This window comes from Tachyglossus aculeatus, chromosome 10, assembly GCF_015852505.1.
Source record: "Tachyglossus aculeatus isolate mTacAcu1 chromosome 10, mTacAcu1.pri, whole genome shotgun sequence".
NCBI lineage: Eukaryota > Metazoa > Chordata > Mammalia > Monotremata > Tachyglossidae > Tachyglossus > Tachyglossus aculeatus.
In genome coordinates this window covers 18,512,323-18,536,654 of record NC_052075.1, presented here as the reverse complement: position 1 = coordinate 18,536,654, position 24,332 = coordinate 18,512,323, and the positions used below count along the sequence as shown (strand labels likewise).

Sequence of the window (24,332 nt, the reverse complement as noted above, 5' to 3'; positions counted from 1 at the left end):
TTTGGACTGAATCCCTAAAAAGACAGGGTGGAGGAAAACGATGGTTTAATCTCTCCTCTGGGGTAGGTGGGATAGCAGTGATTAAACAGCATCAAAGGATGAAAATCAATTTAAATTTTGCCAGAAGTGATGTTGATACCTTGGTTACTGCTTTCAGGGTTGATAATTAAATACTGTGTCCTGTTTGCAGCTGGAATAACTAGTTCTCTGAGGGGAAAGAAAAAAAAAGAAAAACCTTTATCTGTGAAACTGGATGATTTCTAGTGGATTAAGTACTGACCTTGCCTTTAGAGAACTGCAGCTGGTGAAAAATACAAGTAGAGCTGTACAGCCTTATTTCAAGACATTAGTCAGTCCATGTTCCCAAATGACCAGTTATAAATAAATTGCTTCTTGCAGATAGAGTAATCAAAATGAATAATTGACTCTAAAATTGAATAAGCATTGAAACAAGTGATGAGGATAGCTATACAGAAGTAGAGGTGTTACTAGAGATGAGAAATCATTGGTTGGGGATGATTATTTCTGGTTCAATCCAACTATTATTAAAGAGTCTCAGGGAGGTTTAGGAAATCAGAATCCACAGGTAACCAACAATGATAAGAGTAAGGTCAAAATGGCATTATTTTCAGTCACTGTTTGAATCAATCAATTATTGCTATTTACTGAATGCTTATTGTGTACAGAGCACAGTACTAAGCACTTGGGAGAGTAGACTCCAACAGAGTTGGTAGATCCCTATCCCACCCACAATGAGCTTGCAGTCTAGAAGGGGATGTTATAAGAATGAAAAGGGGCTGATGTAGATGTAAAGATAAGGCCATCAAAAGGCAGCAATAGCAAAAAACAGCAGATTAGTCATGCTGTTGGCAAAAAAAAAGTTACAAATGTTGGTTAGATATTTGAGGCAAGGGATCTGAAGGAGCTCTCTCTGCCAATTTCTATTTTCTGATGTCTCTTAATGAACAGCTTCACATTCCTCTTTGATTATCCTTTACTCCCAGATCCTTGCTCCTCTCCAGTAAATACTTCCCTCTGCCTCAGATCGTTTTACTAAAACGTTGTTCTGCTCATATCTCTGTAGACCGTAAATGCCCTCTGGACAGAGACCAAGCACAGCCATCAAAAACCTCCACTCTAGCTACCCATTCCTCTTTACCACAAACAGAATCAATCATTCAATCAATCAATGACATTTATTGAGCGCTTGCCATGTGCAGTGCTTTGCGCACGGTAAGCACTCAATAAATACAGTTGAATGAATAAATTAAGGAATGCAGAGGACTGTATTAAGCATTTGGGAAAGAAATAAAATAGAGTTGGTAGACACAGTTCTTGCCTTCATGAAGCATACCACCTAGTGAAGGAAGCAGACATTAAAATAGATTTCAGCTAGGGGAAATGGCAGTGTAATAATATATACACAAGTGCTGTGAGATTAACTTATAACCTTTGGCTTCAAGACAGTCCATCAGTTTTGACTTCTTACTCTTACCTCTTACTTTCCCACAGTCCTCTCACTACAACCTGGCTTGCATTCTTTGTTCCTCCCTACCTAAGCTATTCACTGTGCCTGGTCCTCATTTCTTCATTTATTCAATCATATTTATTGAGTACTTACTGTGTGCAAAGCAGTGTACTAAGTGCTTGGGAGAGTACAGTATACAAAAAAGGTACATTCTCTTCCCTCAACAAGCTTCTGCTGCTAACCCCTTGACCACTCCCTTCCACTTTCCTGGGATTCATCCCCCATCAAATCCAACAGCCCAGGAGTCACCCCATCTTCAAAACCCTCTTAAAATCATAATCATATCTCCTCCAAGAAGACTTCCCAGATTAATTTCTACTCTCCTCATCTACCTCACAGCATCACCTGAGCTCTTGTGAATTCACAACACCCCCCCTTATGTACATGTCTTATAAATCCTATCTCTCCCTCTCTCTCTCGCTCTCTTTCTCTTACACCCCCCCACCCCCACACATGGTTGTCCCTCATATTTGAACAGGACAACACTGAAGTTCAGCTGTGAGATCCACGCGTGGCTAAAAAAGCCAATGCAAGACCCACAGTCCGACCATACTGTACCCACCAAACGGCTGATATCTGCCCCGTCTGGTTCCGTTTTCTCTCTTGCCTCCTGTCTCTTGTTCCTCGTATTAGTTGAAAAGACCCACTCCGCTTTTGATAACAGTTCGCCATACTGGTCTACCCTCGATAGTTGGCTTTCAGTTTCCAGCTGAGATACAGCATTTATCTGAGGCTTTGTTTTACTTTTCTTTAAATGTGTCTTTTGCCCTTCTTCCCAATTTCAGCTGTCCATACAGCAGCTGTTGGATATACTGTTGTCTCTCACTGTCTTCCCGTGTCTCACTCAGGATAGCTGTGTAAAGGTGAGCATAGCCTCAATACATGGAGATTGACTCCATTCTAAGACTTCTCTGTTCCTGAGTCTGTCCCTTAAGTGACCAACACAGCATAGAGAAGCAACGTAGCCTAGTGTACAGAGCACAGTCCTAGGAGTTGGAAGGACTTGGGTTCTAATCCTGGCCCCACCACTTGTCTGCTTTGTGATCCTGGCAAGTCACTTCAATTCTCTGGGCCTCAGTTGCCTCATAGGTAAAATGGGGATTAAGATCGTGAACCCTGCATGGGATAGGGACTGTGTCCAATCTGATTAGCTTGTATCTCCCCCAGTGCTTAGCACAGTGCCTGGCACATAGTAAGTGCTTAATAAATACCATAAAAAACAAACAAACAAAAAGGCGCTTGTGGAACTGCTCTGAGAGCCATCACTCCGGGGTCCGGGTCTCCCAGCGGTAGACAAGGTTGGATGACACTTCAGCTCCTCAGATTTTTTGTCTGGTCTGAAGCCTGATAACCATGCTGCTACAATATATAGCCTCCCAAACGATGAGTTGGCCTTCCTGGACTTTCTACTTCCTTGTCTTGGTATTTGAGGAAGCCCACATCCATCTCCTCCCCACTGGGCTGCATGTGAGCTTCTGGAGATGACCTTCCCAAGACAGTGTGAAGGGGAGCAGAAACAGCAAGGCTTTCTAGGTGGTGAAGGAGGAAGTGAAAAATTAATCCCACCAGCATGGAAGCGAAGAGGGCGAAAAATACACCTTTAAAGTGCTTCATGTTGTGCCCACAAACATTAATTTTCATTTATAAAAGCGATCCGGGTGGGTGGAATTTCCAGGTCTTTTCCTCGGTGTCAGCTTAACGTCCTCAGTCTGTCATCGAGCAAGGGTCCGTGACTGCGAACCTAACTGGGTCATCCTTCATCCTCTCAACGCTTCAGCTACTGACCCGCTGATAACTGTAAATAAAGACCAGTGGGGACAGCTCTCCCGCCTGACCCTTTAACCCGAAATCAAAATAAAGCCTGGAGAATTTAATCCTGACCCAGAGCTTCTTCATGGGCCTGCTCCTTCCCTTACCTGATGACAGTTCCTGCCAAGTCCCCATCCTTACCTTTGATTTAGATGCAGTGGTCACTTGATACAGCAGAGTTCTGGACTGTGCATCCTCTCTGAAGCCTTCATCGATTTATAGGGCAACCTGAAACACATTTTTCACTCCCAGATGACATCACTTCCTGTTAACACATGCCGAAAGATTGACCAAACTAAACTTCAATGAAACAATGCAGTTGAAAACTACAGCTATGTAAAAAAAAAAATATTAAAATAGTGTTTAGGTCGAAGAGACGTTTAGTCTCCCTTCTTAAGCCTGTTCAAAACCTCCTAAGGCCCTTCGATGTACACTTTGGAAGAACCATTGCAAAATGTACAGACTTTTGGAACCCAACACTATTTTGATAAATCAAAAGGTCACAAATATTTTATGTCTTTTCAGATCAGGCTCTAGGATGATTTTGTGTAAACAGAAGCTTTGGTCTTTGTAGTCTGGTGGTTTCAGGACACATTTGGAAACTAGAAACAAACTAACTCTCTGTCCCTGGCTTGCAGGGGACATGGGTAAAAGGGGAATTATCTCTGTTTCAGTTCCTCCATCTGCAGAAAAGGGAGAAAATTGAATCTACCTCCTAGGTATCCAGACCAGTTAATCATTCATAAGAGTTTCTGTCACTCCTAAAAGTGACAATGCTTTGAAACCAAGGGATTGCTAGAGTTTTCAGGTATGCTTTAGCTTTTATTTCTGCTGCCTCGCCTCTCTAGCCAGCTATCTCTTTTTTACAAGACTGTCTCTTGCAGTACCTCTTTCCACTTTTCTACTATTCTATTTATTTTGTTAATCAATCAGTCAATCAATCAATCGTATTTATTGAGCGCTTACTGTGTGCAGAGCACTGTACTAAGCGCTTGGGAAGTACAAGTTGGCAACATATAGAGACGGTCCCTACCCAACAATGGGCTCACAGTCTAGAAGGGGGTGACAGAACAAAACATGTGGTCAGGTGTCAAGTCATCAGAATAAATAGAAGTAAAGCTAGATGTACATCATTGACAAAATAAATAGAATAGTAAATATGTACAAATAAAATAGAGTAATAAATCTGTACAAACAGATATACAGGTGCTGTGGGGAGGGGAAGGAGGTAGGGTGGGGGGGGATGGGGAGGGGGAGAGAAAGGAGGGGGCTCAGTCTGGGAAGGTCTCTTGGAGGAGGTGAGCTCTCAGTAGGGCTTTGAAGGGAGGAAGAGAGCTAACTTGGCGGATGTGCGGAGGGAGGGCATTCCAGGCCAGGAGGAGGACGTGGGACGGGCGAGAACGAGGCACAGTGAGGAGGTTAGCAGCAGAGGAGCGGATGGTGCACCCCAGGTCCCACTCTTTTTGCCTTTTAAGCTCATTTAGTCACTGTGCCTCATTCTCATCTCTATCATTGCAGAGCATTTACTCTTCCCCTCCCTGCTTCCTGGAACTCCCTCCCCATTCATATCTGAAAGATCACAGCTCTTCCCAGCCCAAAAGCCTTTTTAAACCCATCTCCTCCAGGAGGCCTTCTCCAATTAATTTCTATCCTTCCCACTTTACTCCCGGCAACTCCCATGGGAGCACTTTCAGGCCACTTAACCACTTAAGTACTCTCCACCCCACCCCTGAGCCCTTATGTACATATTTTATAAAGTCTATTACTTCCTCCTGTTTGCACTATACACTTCAGTGTCTGTCTCCCCCACTGGATTGTAAAATCTTTAAGGGTAAGGATCGTGTTTACTAATTTTCTAGATCCTCTAGATTGTAAACTCACTGTGGGCAAGGAACATGTCCTCCAAATGTGTTCTACTGTACTCTCCCAAGCACAGTAAAAACTAATAATAATAATGATGGCATTTGTTAAGCACTTACTATGTGCAAAGCACTGTTCTAAGCTTTGGGAGGGGGGTACAGGGTGATCAGATTGTCCCACGTGGAGCTCACAGTCTTAATCCCCATTTTACAGATGAAGGAACTGAGGCTCAGAGAAGTTAAGTGACTTGCCAAAGGTCACACAGCAGACCTGTGGCGGAGCCGGGATTTGAATTCATGACCTCTGACTTCCAAGCCCTGGCTCTTTCCACTGAACCATGCTGCTCCTCTGCACACAGTAAGTGCTCAGTAATACAACTGATTATTCGATTCTGTTGTACTCTCCTAAACTCCTTGTTCAGTGCTCTGCACACCAGAGCTACTCACTTAAAAAAATAAAACTGATGAATTTATTATTTTGGACAAAACACTGAAAAGGATGGCGAGAGAAGGGAGACACTGGAGATTGGCATTCCAGGAAAGAAATAACATCATTTTAAGAAATGAAAAATCAATACATTAATAAACAACAATACTATTTTGGGCTAGTGGGGCCCTTATAATAATAATAATGATGATGGTATTTGTTAAGCCCTTACTATGTACAAAGCAACATTTTCAGAATCATTCCATCCCATCATTTTTCCAGAATTGCTAAAAGGACATCCTGCTTTACTTTTACCTGCTTGGCTTCAGTAGTGTTTTGCGACTCAGTTCTGTCTCTTCTAGGCCATATAGATATTACTGTTTTTTAAATTGCCAGAATTTTTCTGAGAAACAGAGAGAAAAGTTTGTGGCGGTAAAGGTCTCATTAAATGAAAAGTTTAATTTTTAGAATTGGAAGGTGTTGTCTCGATATGTTTGTTTCCTATGTTTTTTTCCTTTGTGCGCATCCTCTCATTGTCCTTTGTTAAGGTATTTGTTAAGCTTTTACTATGTGCCAAGCTCTGTGGTAAGTGCTGGGGTAAATACAGTAGATACCATTAATTGATTGGTGTGGAGGGGAAAGGGAAGGTTTGCAAAATGTTTTAGAAGAGGCATCGGCTGGATTTAGCTGCTAATTAGATGTAAGAGCTGAAGTATGGTGAAGAGTCAAGGATGACATTGAGGTTTACAGCGAGGATTGCGGTGGAGTGATTGGAGATGAGACAGTTGGGAGGAGGGGAGGATTTAGGAGGAAGATGAGATGTTCAATTATGGACATGTGAAGTCTGAGGAGCCATCCAAGAGGAGGTGTCCTGGAAACAAAATGAAATGTTGGATTGGGTGGATCAGGGCTAGAAAGGTAGTGAAGAATCATCCTAAGCCTTCAAAAGAATAAGAACCATGAGAGAAGCTTCCTAGTACTGTTTGTGACACTCCAGACACGAAACCGGGGATATTCTTCTGTATGAAAAGAGGCATTAGGGCATGCAACAGACATGGCCATTGAATGACTGAGGACCACCAAGACTGGAAATCAAGCTTATTTCCCTTTAGACTGTGTTTGTTAATAATAATCATAATAGTAATAATAATAAAAATAATAATAATCATTGTGGAATTGCTAAGCACTTATTATGTGTCAGGCACTGTGCTAAGTGCTGGGGTGGACACAAGCAAATCAGGTTGGACATAGGCCCTGTCCCACATGGGGCTCACAGTCTCAACCTCCATTTTAAAAATGAGGTAACTGAGGCCCAGAGAAGTTAAGTGAATTGCCCAAGGTCACATAGCAGACACGTGGCAGAGCCTGGATTAGAACCTAGGACCTTCCGACCCTCAGATCCATGTTCTATCCACTGGGCTATGCTGCTTCTCTGCTGTGGACGAGGGACGTGTCTACCAACTCTGTTATGGTATACTCTCCCAAGTGCTTAGTACAGTGCTCAGCTCACAGCAAGTGCTCAATAAATACCACTGACTGATTGATTGATTGATTTGGGAAAGCAACCAATAGGTCAACACAAGAGCTGGCCTTTGGATCGGTTGGAATCACCCTTACACAACTAGTTGTCCCAATCCCTCTGTCAGGGCTGGATATCATATTTCAACCTTCGAGTTCACTAGGATGTCTCACAGTCCCACAGAAGCTAGGTTGTAGAATTACGGAATGCATCAGTCCAGGGAAGAAGACTGATCACCCAGGAAAGGAGACTTTGTTTACATACAAATATCTTGAAAACTAGCAATGATGGAAAAGGAAGCCGAGTCAAAGATGTAAGTGTTAGATGAAGAATTAACCAAGTAGATACTGGGACACTCAATTATTTAGACCTTAATTGGGTGGACATCTGTGTGTTACACTGCTGACTTTCAGTTTCTCATATAGTATCTAAGGGCATTAATAAAGCTACACAAGTTGTCACTTTTAAGAGAGGAAGATGCTAGCGTATTGCTATGTAGCCCCCAAATGGAAAATGGAGGAAGATGAGATATTCAATTACGGACATGTGAAGTCTGAGGAGCCATCCAAGAGGAAGTGTCCTGGAAACAAAATGAAATATTGGATTGGGTGGATCAGGGCTTGTTTCTTTGATTAGGATCCAGTGAGACCCTCTTGCCCCAATCAGTGGCATTTGTGAGCATTTGCTATGTTCAGAGCACTTTTCCAGGGGCTTGGGAGAGTTCAGTATAACAGAGTTGGAAGATATGTTCCCTGCCCACAATGAGCATACAGTGTAGAGAACTATAAGCAGTTAGCTACTGTTTGGTTTGTCATTTGTAGTTTGTTGTTGTTTTGTTTATACGGTAACTGGGTAAAGTGACAGGAATAGGTGTGCAATAATAATAATAATAGTACTTGTTAAGCGCTTACTATGTGCCAAGCACTGCTCTAAGAGCTGACACAGTCCCTATCTACCTATGATGGCATTTGTTAAGCACTTACTATGTGCAAAGCACTGTTCTAAGCACTGGGGGGGATACAAGGTGATCAGGTTGTCCCACATGGGGCTCACAGTCTTAATCCCCATTTTACAGATGAGGGAACTGAGGCTCAGAGTTAAGCAACTTGCGCAAGGTCACACAGCAGACATGTGGTGGAGCCAGGATTTGAACCCATAACATCTGACTTCAAAGCCCGTGCTCTTTCCACTGAGCCACGCTGCTTCTCATGAAGCACAGGGGCTCATGCTCTTAATCCCCATTTTACAGATGAGGCAACTGAGGCCCAGAGAAGTTAAGTGACTTGCCCATGGTCACACAGTGTACATGTGGTGGAGCCGGGATTAGAACCCAGTTCCTTCTGAGTCCCAGGCCCATGGTCTGTCCATTAAGCCACAGTGTTTCTGTGTGTGTGTGTGTGTGTGTGTTTGTGTGTGAACAAGAATGTGGAGGAGGGCAGCACTGACTCCCAGGGGTGTTGCTTGGCAATCTGGTGGGTTGGGGGACTGAGAGCAAAGTGGGCAGCTCCATATTGGTGTCTTGACTGAAAAGATGACGGTGCTACTCAATAGCTTGTTAATTAAGAGGCAGAAGGGCATAATGGATAGAGCACAGGCCTGGGAATCTGGAGGTCATGCGTTATAATCCCATTTCCACTACTTGTCTGGTGTGCGACCTTGGACATGACACTTCACTTCTCTGTGCCTCAGTTACCTCCTCTGTAAAATGGAGGTTGAGACTGTGAGCCCCATGTGGGACAAGGACTGTGTCCAGCCCGATTTTCTTGTGTCCACGCCAGCACTTAGCACAGTACTGGAACATAGTAATGCTGAACAAATACCACAGTTGTTATTATTATTAATTTATTCATTCATTCAATTGCATTTATTGAGCAATTACTGTGTGCAGAGCACTGTACTAAGCACTTGGGAAGTACAAGTTGGCAACATAAAGAGACAATCCCTACCCAACAGCGGGATCAGTCTAGAATTCACCACACTATGTGTTTGTGGTACAATGTAGATGGGTTAGGATTAAGGAAACTCCCACAGATGGAAGAAATCTCAGCACTATCAACAACAGAGGGGGAAAGAGAGACAGTCTGTGTATATTGCAAGATCTCCTTTGAACACTTAATCATCATCAATCGTATTTATTGAGCGCTTACTGTGTGCAGAGCACTGTACTAAGAGCTTGGGAAGTACAAATTGGCAACATATAGAGACAGTCCCTACTCAACAGTGGGCTCATAATTTTATTTTTTCCTTCCCTTCTAAGGAACAAGTCTTTCTTGGTTCCCCCACCACACCCATCAGCCTGATCACCTAATTCACGAATACTCCTTGCCTTGAATTCTTGGAAATTTAGCTTGGGTGATCTCTCTTCCCTTTTCTCATCCATTAAACCTTAAGTATTAGAGCCCCATGGCTTTGATGGTCTGAAGCCTTCATCATGCCAAAGCTCATTTAAGTTTCAAGGCTGCTAAGTCTAGAATCAGCCTGTGCATTGCAGATTGAAGTGGATGGCTTTAGTCAGGAATGAGGCGTGGGGGATGGAGAGCTCCCAGGTGGGGCTTCTCAGGAACTCTGTTTTCTTTCCATTCCAGAAACATTTTGCTAAAGACTTGAATGAATTTTATGTGATCACGAGGCATGGTGATCCAGGCCTCTACACTGTAAGCTCATTGTGGGCACGGAATGTGTCTACTAAATTTGTAAGCTCTTTGAGCTCCCCCATTCTAGGCTGTAAACTCAGTGTGGGCAGGGAACGTATATACCAACTCTGTTATTATATTGAACTCTCCAGAGTGCTTAGTACAGTGCTCTGCACACAGTAAGTGCTCATTAAATACCTTTTATTAATAATTGTAGTAAATGTGGTATTTATGAAGTGATTACTATGTGCCAGATACTATACTAAGTGCTGGGTAGATATAAGCAAATTGGGTTGGACACAGTCCCTAACCCACATAGGGTTCACAGTCCTAATCCCCATATTTACAGGTGAGGCAACTGAGGCTCAGAGAAGTTAAATGACTTGCCCAAGGTCACATAGCAGGCAAGTGGTGGAGCTAGGATTAGAACCCCAGCTGCTGCTGGGAATCAACATGGCCTAGTGACAAGAGCATGGGCTTGGGAGTCTTGGGCTTATCTGCTGTGCGACTCTGGGCAAATCACTGAATTTCTCTGTGCCTCATCTGAAAAATGGGGATTAAGTCTGTAAGCCCCACATGGGACAGGGACTGTGTCCAACCTGAATACCTTGAATCTACCCCAATGCATAGAACAGAACTTGGCACACAGTAGGTGCTTAACAAAATTATCATTTATTATTATTATTACTAGGTCCTTCTGATGCCCATGATCTCTCCACTAGACCACACTGACTGATAGATTCCTAACTGAAATGACAGCACCTCTGAGCAGGAGAGCATGTTTTGGTTTTTTTTCCATGGTTAGAGTAACCCCTTTGAATTCCTTCCCTGGAATAGTCATGTAATAATAGCATGGGCCCAGATTACTCCATTTTGGGGCCTGACCTCCGTATTTCTGTCAGGCTACCATTGCTTGGAGTTCTATAGCCTCATCAGCCAGGAACTGGGAACAGATGTGCAGGAGAGAGATGTATCAATCAGTGGTATTTGTTGAGCACTTACCATGTGCAGGGCAATGTATTAAGTTCTTGGGAGAGTACAAGATGATAAAGTTGTTATGCATGTTCCCAACTTACAACGAGCTTACAGTATAGAGGGGGAAACAGACATTCATATAAATAAATTATGCATGTGGACGTAAGTGCTGTGAAATGAGGGAGGGGTAACTAAAGGGAACAAATCCAAGGTGCAAGGGTGATGCAGATGGGAGTGGGAAATGAGGAAATGAGGGCTTAGGGAAGACCTCTTGGAGGAGATGCGCCTTTAATAAGGCTTTGAAGGGTGGGACAGTAATTGTCTGTCCGCTACGAAGAGTGAGGGCGTTCTTGGCCAGAGACATGATGTAGGAGAGAGATTGGTGACAATAATAATTATTATGGTACTTGTTGAGCGCTTACTATGTGCCAAGCACCATTCTGAGCACTGGGGTAGATAAAAGTTAATCAGGTTGGACACAGTCCCTGTCCCTCCTGGGGTTCACAGTCTTAATCCCCATTTTACAGATGAGGGAACTGAGGCACAGAGAGGTTAGATGACTTGCCCAAAGTCACAGACAGCAGACATGCGGAGGATCTGGGATTCAAACCCAGGTTCTTCTGACTCCCAAGCCGATGCTCTATCCACTAAACCATGCTGCTTCTCAATATAGATGAGATCGAGGTACAGTGAGGAGGTTAGCATTAGAGGAAGGAGCACAGTGTAGTAAGAGAGTAGCAAGTGAGGTAGGAGGGGGCAAGATGATTGAGTGCTTAAAAGCGGATGGTAAGGAATTTTTGTTTGAGGAGGTGGATGGGCAATGGAGGATCTAGCATGTTCATGATTATCCTTTATTATACTAGTTGAAACTCAATAAATTCTAATGAATAAATGAGTGAAGGAATTAATGGAATTAGAAGCATCATCATCATGATCATCAATCGTATTTATTGAGTGCTCACTGTGTGCAGAGCACTGTACTAAGCGCTTGGGAATAGAGCACGGGCCTGGAAGCCAGAAGGACCTGTGTTCTAATTCCAGCTCCTCCACTTCTCCGCTGTATGTGACTGAGCAAGTCATCTCACTTCTCTGTGCTTCAGTTCCCTCATCTGTAAAATGGGGATTAAGACTGTGAGCCTGGCCCGTGTCCATCCTAATTAGCTTGTATCTCCCCCAGAACTTAGTTCAGTGCCTGGCACATAGTAAACACTTAAATAATGCCACTTAAAAAAATGGACATAATCAGAGCTGGCGGGATGGGGGAGAATGGCTTACTGGTAAGTAGAAATGGAGAAGGCCTTTCACTCCTCCCGGAAATCTTCCTAAAGTTTGTGGACAGATAAATAAAGAAATGACCTGGGAAAATGCGCCTCTTTCCACTCTGCCTATATGGGAGACAGTGAGCATTCATTCATTCATTCAACCGTGTTTATTGAGAGCTTACTGTGTGCAGAGTACTGTACTAAGCGCTTGGGAAGTACAATCAATCAATCAATCAATCAATCGTATTTATTGAGCGCTTACTATGTGCAAGACAGCAACATATAGAGGCGGTCCCTACCCAACAACGGGCTCTTCCCACTTATCATGCCTGGAGCAGAGACCCTACCTTCTAGAGAGGATTCTTTGGGGAGAAGGTCCAGGGCCCAAATCCTTCCCTGGAGAGAAGTTGTTCTTTATCTGCTGCCTACTTGAGGTGTAAATTGGGAATAAACCTTCCTCTTCCTATCTATAACAAGAGGATAAAACTTATCACTTTTTGGGTGGAGCGAGATTCCTGGGGTAATGACTCCAATTCTCCAGCAACATCGCTCCTTGCCTGGGCCTGGTGTTCACTTTGAAGTTAATGGGTGTTTGGAGCATTGGAAGTGGAAGGAAAACATTTTCCCATGGAATTTTACTCTTTTCCCAGACAGTTCCAGAGAATGAAAATCTCATGCATTGGTGGAAAATCCCTTTCAGCTATGGGAAAAAAAGAACTCTTGTTATCACTGTGTTTGTTGAGATTGAAATTCTACTGCATTTTCCATTCTAATAATAATGATCATAATAATGGTATTTATTAAGCTTGTATCTACCCCAGTGCTTAGAACGGTGTTTGGCACATAGTAAGCACTTAATAAATACCATTATTATTATCATTATTATTAGAATGGAAAATGCATATTGTATGCTCCGAAGTGCTTAGTACAGTGTTCTGTGCACAGTAAGCGCTCAATAAATATGATTGAATGAAGACTGGACTCTGTGTTCCACATGGGGCTCAAAGCCTCAATCTCCTTTTTACAGATGAGGTAACTAAAGTAGAGAGAAGTGATTTGCCCAAGGTCACAGTGCAGATAAGTATCTTGTATCTACCTCAAAGCTTAGTACGGTGCTCGGCACGGAGTAAGCGCTTAACAAATACCACAACTATTATTATAAATGCAGTCATCAGAGGATCTGGGAGGTGAAAAGAGAATGAAAAGGAGAAGTACAGCAAAAAAGATAAATACATGGCTAGGAAAAATATTTGAGTTAATTCTGCAGCAGGGCAGCAGTAAGGAGACTTAGTGCCTTTCAAACTAGAAAATAATGAAGTTCTTTAGGCATTAATCTTTATGAGCAATAGGACAAGTTATTATGTCAGTGCAGTACATTTGAATTAGAGGCATAATAATAATTATTATCAATATGATATTTGTTAAGCACTTACATGTCAAGAACTGTTCTAAGCACTGGGGTAGATAGAAGGTAACTAGGTTGGACACAATCCCTATCCCACATGGGGCTCATGGTTTTAATCCCCATTTTACAGATGAGGTCGCTGAGGCACAAAGAAGTGAAGTGACTTGCTGAAGGTCATACAGCAGACAAGTGGCAGAGCAGGAATTAGAACCCATGACCTTCTGACTCCCAGCCCATGCTTTATCTACTAGGCCACCGTGCTTCTGACATTAGGATTATCAGTATGATACTCAGGATTGGGGTGATTTTTTTTTTTTTAAATCTAAACCTAAGGAAGTGTTGAAAGTGATGGAGCTCTCCCAAGCATTTAGGACAGTGCTCTCCACATAGTAAGTGCTCAATAAATACCATTCCTGATGATGAAATGCACATTGTTTCAGGGGAATACTAAACTCTGGGTGATTCTGGCTTAGAAATGAATAAGATAAGCAACTAGCTCAAGGACATAGGGAATTAATAGCAGAGGAAGAAATATAATCAAGAGTATTGGTTCCCATTTCAGCCTAAGTTGAATATGAGCACTTGATAGGGATTAAATGTTTCAAGAAGTTTGAACTTTACCATATACAAAGCAGAGGAGTAGAAATCAATTGATCAGTCAGTGGTATTTATTGAGCTCTTACTGTGTGCAGAAAACCGTACTAAGCTCTGGGAAAGAATACTCAAGTGGGAATTGTACTTCCCAAGCACTTAGTACAGTGCTCTGCACACAGTAAGTGCTCAATAAATACGATTGAATGAATGAATGAATTAGATATGATCCCTGTGATTCTGAAGAATGGAAGAAATGACAAATGGCCCATCTATCCAAGCTTTCTGATTCTTATGGTAACATCAAAAGATGCTCAGAGGGAAAGTATGATGAGATTGCTCTCCTTACATCTGTTCTCCTAGTTAGAGACGTACCTTCTAGCATTCCTAACTTTCCTCCCATTATGGACATCTATGCATTTATGGAATTTGAAACCTAGTTTTCTAACATCTGACTTTTCCCTCCCAGCCTCCATAGCTGTTTCTTCCAGTAACACATTATAAACCTCCGATCCATAAATTTATCCAAATCCTACTTGAAACTATTGATATTGTCTTGCTTTCACAACTTCCTGCGTGGTTAAATCCCATAAGCTCACCACCCGCAGTGCGTGGTGTTTTCTTTTGTCCGTGTTGAACCTAATTCCTTCCCTCTTCAATCTGGGGTCCTTTATCCTGGTGTTTTGGGATTTGGGGAGCAGAAATTCCATGTTCATCCTATCTACACCCTTTGTGGTCTTGTAAAGTTCCATCAGGTCCTCTCTGAGCCATTCTTCATTCCAAACTCTCTTCGCACGGAATGTGTGCCTCCCGTTGATTGTTTTCATTGCTTTTCTCTGTCCTTATCTAGCTGTTATGTCCTTCCTATACTCTGCAGGTTTGAGCATCCCATGGTTTTACATAGTGATAAAAATTATTTGCTTTGTCTTCAGCCCATAATGTGTTTTACTGGACTCTTCGAGCACCGATGATTTGAAGGAACAGTCGACATGATGCCAATCACGATTGCCAACGATACGTTTTAAATAAAAGCAGTTCGTTGGTACTTTGAAGGATCTTAAAAGTGATACCTCTATTCTGAGGGGCTTGTGCTAAACTTGTGGGGAAAAGAATGACTGTTTCTTTAAGGGATCAACAGAGTAGGTTTTCACTGGAGAGGAAGTAAGGGGATATGCCTGGAGAAAGGCAAACACTTCAGACTTCAAGGTAGATTCAAATTTCTGTCTTGCCCTGCACCCTCTCCTCTGATGACCTCTATGATTTAGGAGGTACCACGATCCCATCGGGTGCCTAGATCAAAGGGAAAGAGTGTCTTTGATACAACCTGAAACTGTCTCAGATTGTTTAAGATTCTCACTTTATGCCCAAGGTTTGATCTCACATTACTTTTCCTGTCAGGGAAGAGGTGGGATTCTTTTAAGGCTTCTTTATTCCCGGGAATTGGTTTCGTTTACCTTCACAGTTACCTGTCCTTCAGGGGACAATGTCCTGGACGTTTCTGTCCATTTTTGAATAGCTATCTGTGTGAAGATTCTTTTGAAGAACTGGAAGGTCTGTTGAATTGAGGTCCTAAATTTCCTCCTTAAAATCTGACATTTGTCAAAAGGTAGGTTTTCTGTGTATCATAAAAGGGAAATCGGGGCATTTTTTACTTATCCAAAAAACAAATTATGGCTAATGGCATACGTGCCATAGTGACAACTAAGATCTGCCAGAATTATCCTGTATTGGGAAGAAGCAAGGCCTTGCTGAAAGAGCAGGGTCTTGAGTGTCAGAGGACCTGTGTTCTAATTCTGGTTTCCCACTTGTCTGCTCCGTGACATTGGTCAAATTGCTTCAATTCTCTGTGCTTGAGTTATCTGTAAAATGGGGAATAAGACTGAGGCCATAGCGACAGGGATTGGGTCCTACCTGATTCAGTTGTATCTACCTCAGTGCTTACTTCACTGCCTGGCATACAGAGGACGTGAGTTCAAATCCTGGCTCCACCAGTTGTCAGCTGTGTGACCTTAGGCAAGTCACTTGGCTTCTCTGTGCCTCAGTTACCTCATCTGGAAAATGGAGGATTAAGACTGTGAGCCCCCGTGGGACAACTTGATCACCTTATATCCTCCCCAGTGCTTAGAACAGTGCTTTGCACATAGTAAGTGCTTAACAAAAGCCATCATTATTATTATTATTACTATTATATAGTAAGTGCTTAACAAATACCATAAAAAGTACTGGCCTTGAATCTAAAGCCACGGGAGAAAATTGGCACAGGAAAAATTGGTAAATATTGTTGGGGAATTTGTAGACTATAGTCAAGAGGGATGTCAGTGACCACCGGGACATGTCAGATGTCATCATTCATTAATTAATTGTATTTATTAGCACTTACTGTGTGCACAGTACTGTACTGAACGCTTGGGAGAGGACCATAAAACAATATAAGTTGGGATGTTATGTGTAAAAGCGGTGAGCAAAAGGAGATATTAGACTGTAAGCTCTCTTTACACTTTCAGCTCATTGTAGGCACCAGGGTACGTTTCGGCCAACTCTGTTGTATTGTACTATCCCAAGCGCTTAGTGCAGTGCTCTGCACACAGTAAATGCTCAATAAATACGACTGATTGTTGTTAATGAGTAGGAGCTGAATGCAGATTTAAGGCTTTATTGAAGAATTTGAATCCCTACTCTCTCAACCTCTCCAACTCTAAAATGAAGGTGCAACTAGCACCAGCCTACTCTGAAGTTGAAATAATTCTAATTTCCTGGGCAATCTAAAGTTCTCCTCAAGTGTTAAATAACGACGACAGCAATTGTGGTATTTGTTAATAATAATAGTGATGATGATGAAGGTATTTAAGTGCTTCCTATGTACCAGGCACTGTTCTAAGCGCTGGGGGTAGATACAAGTTAATCAGATTGGAGACAGTCCCTGTCCCACGTGGGCTCACAGACTTAATCCCCAATTTTATGTATGAGGCAACTGAGGCCCGGAGAAGTTAAGTGACTTACCCAAGGTTTCACAGCAGATGTGGCAGGGCCAGATCCTTCTGACTCCCACGCACATGCTCTATCCACTAGGCCACACTGCTTCAGCCTCTTAGTATTTGCTAGTTTTCCTAGGGCAAAGGCCAAGAGGTCACAAGAGGACAGTGTGTTTGGACAGCAATGAAACCCCCCACCACTCTCCCCATCTTTAAATCACTACTAAAATCACATCTCCTCCAGGAAGCCTTCCCTGACTAACCCTTCATCTCCCCACCATATATTCCCTCCCTTCCGTGTTAGATTAGCCCCACACAGCACTTGACATCTCCATATAATCAGTTACTTCCCCTACCTGTAATGTACTTTATTATCTGTATCCTCTACTAGATTGTAAGCTCCTTTAGGGTAGGGGTTGGGTCTAGCTACTCTATTTTATGCTCCCAGCTGCTTAGTACAGTGCTCTAGACCCAGTAAGTGCTCAGAAAATACCACTGATTGACTGAGAGATTGTAGAAAAAGTCTTCCGTGGGGTCTATGGCACCCTGTTATAGTGATGGATGAAGGAGGGGAAGGGAATGTTAGAAGAGGTAAAACTTGCAGTTCTATTTTTTAGGTGTGCGCAAGGAGAGTCCCAGACACCAGATAAAAATTGTGGATGCTTTGGAAACTGCTCTACCCAGACTTTTCCAGCCCCCTTTTCCAGGGCACCACCACGACTATTACTACTATTGAGCCCGCTGTTGGGTAGGGACCGTCTCTGTATGTTGCCAACTTGTACTTCCCAAGCGCTTAGTACAGTGCTCTGCACACAGTAAGCACTCAATAAATATGATTGAATGAATGAATAATAATAATAATTCATTCATATTTATTGAGTGCTTACTGTGTGCAAAGCACTGTACTAAGAGTTTGGAAGAGTACAATATAACAATAAACAGATACTTTCCTTGCCCACAACAAGCTTAATAATAATAACTTTTAAAATCATTTCTATGTGTCAACCCTCGAGGTAGGCACAAGATAATCAGATCGGCCATAGACTGAAAACGTTATGTGAGCATTCACCACTTTCATTCAATCGTATTTATTGAGTATCTTGTACAGAGCACTGTACTAAGCCCTTGGGAAGTACAAATTGGCAACATAAAGAGATTGGTTCCTATTCAACAATGGGCTCACAGTCTAGATCTTCTCAACCCAACAACCCAGTACTCTGTAAAATTTCTATAGCACCTATGACAGTGCCATTCGTATTGAATAATAATAATAATATTAATAATGGTATTTGTTAAGCACCTACTATGTACCAAGCACTGTTCTAAGCACTGAGCACTTTTATTGAAGACACTTAATATCGAATAATGAAGTGGATAAAATTAAGTAGGGAGATTCGGCACCAAACCCTCTCTTGACCAATTGAAAGAGAGGTGGCAATTTCCCCCACAACTACGTAGTCAAAATGGGCAACTTTCTGACCCCCTTCACTCACTACCCCACTTACCTCTTTCCTTGAACCTGGGGAACCCCAGTTTCCTCAAAGGGGACAGGGAGCAGAGAGAAGCAGAGTTGCCTAGTGTGTAGAGCATAGGCCTAGGCAGTCAGAAGGACCTGGGTTCTAATCCTGGCTCTTCCACTTGTCTGCTGTGTGGTTTGCACAACTCACTTCACCTCTCTTTGCCTCATTCTCCTCATATGTAAAATGGGGATTAAGACTGTGAGCCCCATATAGGACATGGACTGTGTCAAATCTGAGTATCATGTATCTATCTCAGCGCTTAGTACAGTCTCTGGCACTTGAGCATTTAATGAATATCACACACAAGAAAAAGAGGGGATGATCCAAGTGCTGACTTTGAGAGGGGCCTGATACTCCTGGATTCTACCACTCCGTTTTAGGGTGGAAAAGCAGGCAGTGATAATCATGATGATGATATTTGTTAAGTACGTACCCTGTGCTAAGCCCTAAGCACTGGGGTACATAGTCCTTGTCCCACATGGGACTATTTTCCCTCCCTTTCGTGTGCATGCACTTTAATCTTGTACCCCCCTAAGAATTTATTTATTCCCCCTGCCTTCCCCTCTCCCTACAGGTAGGAGGGAAGACAGGAACTGTCAGGTACTACACTTTCCCAAGCGCTCAGTAAAGTGCTCTGCACACAGTAAGCGCTCAATAAATACGATCGAATGAATGATTGAATTCCCATTGATTGTAGACTATTGCCTCTAGACTGCAAGCTCGCCGTGGGCAAGGAATGTGTCTATCAACTCTGTTATATTCTCCCAACTGCTTAAAACAGTGCTCCGCACACAGTAAGCGCTCAGTAAGTCCGACTGATTGACTGCTACTGCCAAATTGGGGTTGGTGCAGACAGTATGTGATGCCTTGAGGCTATAGCTGGAGGAATGTCAAAAGGGAGAGGTATAGGATAGGGCTAATAACTTCTCCACCCTCCTTGAAATCAAGATAGGCTTCCCCTCTTGAGCTTCACATGGAGAGCTGACAATGAATGAGTCACACTGCTGACAGCCTCCAGGAGCCCATTCCTCTGGCTCCTATTAGGGCCAGTCAAAAAGCCATAACCATTTAGATCATTCTTACTTCAAGTTAGAGTCTTTGACGGCACTGATGGCTCTTGTCATGCCAATGAGGGCATTGAGATTGAAACAGAATCGCCCAAGGTTACAGGGAGGGCAGAGTCAGAAGCAGAGCTAGAATTTAGCCTTTCTCGGCTCCCAGGACTGGGCCTGGCTTTTAAGAACTCGTCCGCCTTAAAGCAGGCAAATGAAGCCCTGGCTTCTGAATTGCTCGTTTCTTCAAACCAGTTCATCGCTGGAAATTCACCTCTGTATTAAGACCGAAGGAATCAAGGGGCCAGGAATCCCAAGTGTTATTAAAAATAGTAATTATGGTACTTGTTCATTCATCCAATCGTATTTATTGAGCACTTCCTTTGTGCAGAACACTGTACTAAGCGCTTGGGAGAGTACAACATAACAATAGGCAGACACAGTCCCTGCACATTGCTAAGTGCTTGCTATGAGCCATGCACTATTCTAACCACTGAGGTCATCATCATCAATCGTATTTATTGAGCGCTTACTGTGTGCAGAGCACTGTACTAAGCGCTTGGGAAGTACAAGTTGGCAACATATAGGAGGTAAGGTACAAGACCCTGTCCCACATGGGGCTCACACTCTTAATCCCCATTTTACAGATAAAATAACTGAGGCCTAGAGAAGTGAAACGACTTGCCCAAGGTCACACAGCAGACAAGGGGCAGAGCTGGGATTAGAACCCAGCTCCTTCTGACTTTCAGGCCTGTGCTCTATCCACTAAGCTACGCTATTCTGTTATTACCACAATGGCCAGATATTTAAGAACTGCAGCGAACCAGTAACTAGAGTGGAGAAGGAGCTATAAGAGGTGAGACCATTGCACTCTCCAACTGCTCCCAGCTGTATATTAATAGCATGCTTTATTATCTTCTGCATTACTTGATTTTATACATTTTATAATGATGAGGGAACAGTTAATTTTGGAAGAGTGATCTACTATCCCCCTCTCAGGGTCGCACCTGGAGAGTTTCCAGTGCTCTACCAGTCATGATTATGGGGAAGGAGAGTCAAGCAGAGGCCTACTCATTCCATTCCTAGCTTGGGCAGTGGCTAGCGAGTGGAAGGCAATCTGCTACAAGTCAAAACTCACTCGTGTTGGGCAACAGCGGCACGGGAGAGAGTTGATGGCGGAAACTCGAGTTTACTGCGCGAAAGGCGGCAGTGGTAAGCCACTTCTGTATTTTTACCAAGAAAACTCTCTGGATACACTACTAATATGACCGCAGATGGAGAGCGAGGCATTCTAGGAGAGATGGGTCCATGGTGTGGTGTCTCAGTGGGTCGGAAACGACTCGTCGGCATGAGACAAGACAAGATCTACTATCAGCAGCATTTAGGGGCTGCATAGCTTAGTGGATAGAGCACAGGCCTGGGAATCAGAGGATCTGCATTCAAATCCCAGCTCTGTCACGTGTCTGCTATGTGACTTTGGGTAAGCCACTTCACTTCCCTGTGCCTCAGTTCCCTCATCTGTAAAATGGGGATTAATACTCTGAGCCCCATGTGGGACAGGGACTGTGTCCAACCTGATCAACTTGTATCTACCCCAGCATTTAATAAAGTGTTTGGCACATAGTAAGCACTTAACGAGTACCGTAATTATTATTGCTGGAGATGGGGACAGTATAATGGAAAGAAAAGATGGCGGGAATGTTATGCAGGAAAGAGTAGAAGGTTTCTCACAATTAAAGTGTAAGGTAAAGGCTGGTGAGATGAAAATCGGATGACAATTAAGGTTGGGTAAATTGGGGCTACCTCCAGCCAATAAGGCAATTAGTCTAAAGGGTGGGTTTCTGGGCAGGAAGAGATGAAGATGATGAGATCATTCTTTGCCAGGAGGAGTTTGAAGTGTGTGAGACATGGAGATAGCCTAGGGTGAGAGGGTAATTTGGGTTGTGGGAGGAAGGGAAATCAGAATAAGAAAAGTAGGCCTTGAAGTCATCTTTGAGTGGAAAATAGCTAAAACCATGATATCCCCAATAATATAAATCTAGAGTGAGGTGAGAAAAGGCGGAAGTTTAGTTGGTGAAATTTGAAAGGAAGGAAGAGGGATTCCCCCAAAGCACACTAGAAAACAGCCTCTTTTTCAATCCAAATGGGCTTTTTTTTTTTTTCATTTTGAGGGGTTTATCTTAAAACCATTTAAGTCTGTGCAGAAGGGTTATTGTTCAGGAGATTTTGGCCGCATATGGAAAGCCTTCCCCAATTAAGCCCTCTTTTTCCCAGCTTTTTCCCCGGCTTGCTCCCCTTTCAGCGTGGTCTATGCACCTGGATCTGAGATCTTTGGACATTTAATATTCACACCACTCCCAGCCCCACAATGCATTTGTACACATCTTTAAATTATGTATTATAAATTACTTATTTATATTGATGTCTAGAGGGGGAGACAGACTAAGTTTGTTGTGTACAGAGAACATGTCTGTTAATTCTGTTGTATTATTCATTCATTCAATCGTATTTATTGAGCACTTACTGTGGGCAGAGGATTTTTGACTTCTGCTGGACTGGCCTGAGAAATAAGACCAGAATTTGGAGGAAATTGCATAAGAGAAGCTGAGCTCACAAGAGATAGAGGGGGACTTGTGAAGAAAATGACCCTCCTTGGAGAGAGATTACAGTCTATGAGCCCGTTGTTGGGTAGGGACCGTCTCTATATGTTGTCAACTTGTACTTCTCAAGCGTTTAGTACAGTACTCTGCACACAGTAAGTGCTCAATAAATAAGATTGAAGAATGAATGAAGCACCAGAAGCTAAGGCCTTGGTTGCCTGTTATTTATTGCTCATGTGACTGGGGGCTCAGTTATGCCTGCCCAGGCTCCAACTCTGGGACTGAATTGAAGGGATGGAGGGGAAAGGCATTGGGGCAGGCATGGCAGTTTGACATATCAAGCACCCAGATCAAATGAGTCAGTCAATCGTATTTATTGAGTGCTTACTGTGTGCACAGCACTGTACTAAGCACTTGGGAGAGTAGAAAAGAACTATAGCAGACACATTCCCTACCCACAATGAGCTTACGGTCTAGAGGGAATGGTGCCCTGGAATGAGGGAAGGGAATGTAATGACTCTGGAGAGCTTGTGGTTGGGTAGGGACTGTCTCTATCTGTTGCTGAATTGTACTTTCCCAGCACTTAGTACAGTGCTCTGCAAACAGTAAGCACTCAATAAATACGATTGAATGAATGAATGGAGCAGGAGGTAGGATTAGGCTTCCCCTCATCATCAACATCAGTATTATTTACTGAGCACCTACTGGACGCAGAGCATTTTACTGAACACTTGGGAGAGTACAATATGACAGGGTTAGCAGAGGTTCCCTGCCCACAATGAGCTTACAGTTCCTCTCCAGCAGAAAGCCTGGGGATCCCCAAAGACTTCCATATGATATCATTATGGTTTGCTGAGTGTACATGCAGTGTAACACGGTGATGGTAAGTGGAATGTTGCATGGGTGCCCAGCATAATAATTGTGGTATTTGCTATAATCGCTTACTATAATAATAATAATGATGATGATGATGGTATTTGCTAAGCACTTACTATGTGCCAAGCACTGTTCTAAGTGCTGGGGTAGGTACAAGGTAATCAGGTTGTCCCACATGGGGCTCACAGGCTTTATCCCTATTTTACAGATGAGGGAACTGAGGCACAGAGAAGTTAAGTGACTTGCTCAAAGTCGCACAGCTGACAAGTGGCAGGGGCAGAATTAGAACCCATGACTGCTGACTCCCAAGCCCGTGCTCTTTCCACTAAGCCACACTGCTTCTCTAAAATAATAATGATGGGATCCGTTAAGTGCTTACTAAGTGCCAAGCGCTGTTCTAAGCGCTGGGGTAGATACAAAGTAATTGGATTGTCCCACGTGGGGCTCACAGTCATAATCCTCATTTTACAGATGAAGTCACTGAGGCACAGAGAAATGAAGTGACTTGCCCAAAGTCACACAGCTGACAAGTGGCAGAGGCGGGATTAGAACCCACGACCTCTGACTCCCAAGCCCAGGGTCTTTCCACTAAGCCACACTGCTCCTCGTCAAGCCCCATTCTAAGTGCTGAGGAAAATACAAGTTAATCAGGTCAGACACTGTCCCTTTCCCACAACCTAAGTAGGAGGGTGGATAGACGTTCAATCCCTTACTACATTCAAGCACTTACTGTGTGGCAGGCACACAATAATAATGACTGTATTTAAGTGCTCACTATGTGCCAGGCACTGTACTAAGCACAGGGGTGGATACAAGCAAATTAAGTTGGATCCAATCCCTCTTTCATGTGGGGCTCACAGTCTTAATCCCCATTTTACAGATGAGGTAATTGAGGCACAGAGAAGTGAAGTGACTTGCTCAAGGTCACACAGCAGACAAATGGAGGAGCAGGGATTAGAACCCACGTCCCCTGACTCCCAATCCCATGCTGCCTAGGTTGAAGGCAGGAGGGAACGACCAGGAGACCTCTTCAATTCTCAGGAGGGAAGACTAGGGGACTCTCTCAAAGCCTCTCATGGGCCTATGAGTCAATGACTCTTACATATAACCGAAAAGGACAAGGAAAAAGAAGGCCATATTGTCTGTAATCTTCTTTCATTATCAGGCGCCTCGGGTCCACCGCCAATCTGGAAAAATAAAGCGGAGTTGAAGTTCCAAATAACTTTTCTCCTCCAAAAAGAAATATTCTTGAGGCACTTAGGGAGTCGGGGTAAGGGACAGTAGAAGTACTTGAGGAGCAATAA

At 43.2% G+C, this 24,332-nt stretch overlaps 1 long non-coding RNA gene and 1 other non-coding gene across 2 annotated transcripts; one reads left to right on the top strand and one right to left on the bottom strand.

Moving 5' to 3' along the window:
* LOC119932991 lies at window positions 1-14,690 on the bottom strand. The gene is made up of 3 exons (XR_005452523.1): window positions 14,608-14,690; window positions 3,479-3,602; window positions 1-207 (listed from the first exon to the last, which is right to left on the bottom strand). It is a non-coding gene; the product is annotated as an uncharacterized LOC119932991 (long non-coding RNA).
* Window positions 14,691-20,541: 5,851 nt separating this feature from the next.
* On the top strand, window positions 20,542-20,680 carry LOC119933820. Its single transcript, XR_005452689.1, has one exon. It is a non-coding gene; the product is annotated as a small nucleolar RNA SNORA7 (small nucleolar RNA).
* The last annotated feature ends 3,652 nt before the right edge of the window (window positions 20,681-24,332 follow it).